We start from the raw sequence: 2,973 nt of genomic DNA, 5'->3' as shown, positions 1-2,973 counted from the left end.
GGGGGGGGCAGGCTGCGGCGGTTGCGTGACATCAGTGGCGTAAGTTCGTCACAGTCGCCCGGAGGCAAGATAAATGTATTTATACATTTAATTGTCTTTTATTTTAAATCACACATTTCTTAGCAGTCATACCCAGGATTAGAACCCATGACCTGTTACACTAACAGCAGACACTTTACTGATGGAGTTATTTGCTCCTGTATAGGAAGCATGAGAATTCTAACTGTATGAAGTTACGTGTAATTGTCAGAGAAGTATCTTCATATAGTTAAAATTCTCATATTTCCTATACAGGAGCAAACAGCTTCATCAGTAAGGTGTCTGCTTCCAGTGTAATAGGTTGTGGTTTCTAATCCTGGGTATGACACTTGTAAAATGTGTATATTCAGTATAATAAAGAGGGTGTGATTTGTAAGGTGCAGGGACCAGTGAGGAAGTCGGCCACTGAAAAAACAGCGACAGCTATCAATTAACTTAATTCAATGGTGTCACAGAATGGGAGGAGAGGTGGCAGATGACGGCGGCGGCGGCGGCAGATGACTCAGTTGCCTCCCAGAGTTCTGCCTCTGCGTGACATCACACACAGCCGCTGCGACCCGGGTAACGACGAGTAGCTTCCTGCCAGCGTGCAGGAGCTGCGCTGGTGGGGAGCTACTCTTCAAGTATAAAAGCATCACTGCTGTGCGATGCTTTTGTACTTGTGCGGCGGGGTGGGGCCTAACATGCGGGGCGTCCCCCCACAACTCAGGGAAGCTGATCGTAGATGTGATAAATTTAGCACATCTACAATCAGGTCTGAATCACCCCCAATGACATAATATAAAAAAAAAGGGGTTGGGTTACGTGGCCGGCGCAAGGGATCCTGACGGACAGCATACTGACTCTGGGATTCCAGACACTAGAATGCCGGCTCAGTGGCTCGCTGCGCAGGTTCTGTTCCCACTTCATGGGTGTTGTGGAGTAAGAATTAGCCCTGTTATCTGGTATTCTCTCTGGCGGCATTGTCAGTCTTTGGGATTCCGGCATTGGTGTGCTGATCGCCAGGATCCCATGCACCAGCCTCGTAACCGCATCCCAAAAAAGGGGCTCCCTGGATGCCCAAAACTGAATTTAATCCATGTCCAGTAATCCTGCCTACATAATAAAGGGGCAGCCAATCAGGAGTGGTATCTCACAGACGAGAGACCCGTGTTTTGTGTGTGTTTCTCTTAAAGCCTCCAGTTCCACTAAACTGCACATTAGGTAATCTCCCCTCCCCTCCCCAGTCTTAGTGCAGTTTAAGCAAAGCTGCATGGAAGAACGTTTCAATACATAACAGAAAGGTTTACCAGTTTAGTGTGAAACTGTCAAAATGACAAGTATTTCTTGGAATTGTTCTTTATGAAAGCATCATTCTAATTTAATTAAGGAACCCATGAACAAAATTGGATTTCAGCACCTTTCAAAAGGAGGAAAGTTTTAATGGATCCTTCTAATATCAGATTTTCTATATTAATGTTTTGGGTTTTTTTTTTTTTTGTTTCTTTTAACCACTTGGGAGCTTTTACTGAATCTTATTTGCCTCAATCATGTATGATAAAAAAAATACAGAAAATGAGTCCCACTTTAAATAAGTAAAAGAAATACTTACCTAACCCCCCATCAGTAATTACTCCTGGTATGGAGTTGGGATGTATGACATCACAAGAGGGTGGGGCTTACCCTGCTCTGCTGGAACAAAAAATCTGAAGTGCATGGATGTGAGGGAAGGAAGTGCCCTATCTCCCGCAGGGGATCCGGTCTGAAGATCAACAGTGTCTAGGTCGACAATGTTTAGGTCGACCACTATAGGTCGACAGTCACTAGGTCGACAGTGTTTCTAGGTCGACATGTGCTAGGTCGACAGGTCTAAAGGTCGACATGAGTTTTTCACATTTTTTTTCTTTTTTTGAATTTTTTCATACTTAACGATCCACGTGGACTACGATTGGAACGGTAAAGTGTGCCGAGCGAAGCGGTAGCGGAGCGAAGGCACCATGCCCGAAGCATGGCGAGCGAAGCGAGGGGACGCGGTGCACTAATTTGGGATCCCGGTCACTCCACGAAGAAAACGACACCAAAAAAAATATATATATTCATGTCGACCTTTAGACATGTCGACCTAGAAACCCTGTCGACCTTCCATCCATGTCGACCTAATGACTGTCGACCTATAGTGGTTGACCTAAACATTGTCGACCTAGACACTGTCGATTTGATGAACCACACCCCTCCCGCACACTAGCACCTAGCGAGCTGGGAGTGCCCTCTTTTAGACTGTGTGCCCCCTTACAAGTTATTGTCTTGTCTTCTGGTCACCAGACCAGTGGTGGAACTAGCGAGCGGTGGGCCCAGGTGCGAGAAAATGCTATGCCCCCCCCTCATCCAGGGGCGTTTCTACAGAGGAGGGGGCCCGTGTGCACCTCCGGGTAGGCCCCCTCCTCTGCGCGGCGCTGTAGACGGCGTAGTAGACTCCAGCACTGTGCCGGAATCTACTGTGCATGCGCAGATCTCCGGAAACATGGCGCCCGCCATGATCCGGAGACCAATTTGGCTACCGCGCATGCGCGGCGGCCATTTTGGTGGTGATTTTCGCCGTGATTGCTGCTCCCGACGCTGGACTCCAGAAAGGTAAGTATTAAAATGGGTGCAATGGGTGTGGTGTGGGCCCCCCTGGACCCAGGGGCCCGTGTGCACCGCACCCTATGCACCCATTATAGAAATGCCAGTGCCCTCATCCCATCCAAGTCCACCCCCTCATCCCTGGAGAGGATCTGGTGAGGGGGACCTGCTCAGGGCCAGAGAAATGGATACCTAGCAACAGTGCTGTAACTAGACATTTTAGCACTATGTGCAAGAAACGGCATCGGAGCCCCACCCCTCCATGCAAAACAGGGGCAGTGCGCACCGTAGGCGTGCGCAAAAAATATAGGGGCGTGGCTTTGTGGGGAGTGG

The sequence above is a fragment of the Pseudophryne corroboree genome, chromosome 5 (assembly GCF_028390025.1).
Source record: "Pseudophryne corroboree isolate aPseCor3 chromosome 5, aPseCor3.hap2, whole genome shotgun sequence".
NCBI classification, from domain to species: domain Eukaryota; kingdom Metazoa; phylum Chordata; class Amphibia; order Anura; family Myobatrachidae; genus Pseudophryne; species Pseudophryne corroboree.
Note: the sequence above shows the minus strand (reverse complement) of the source record.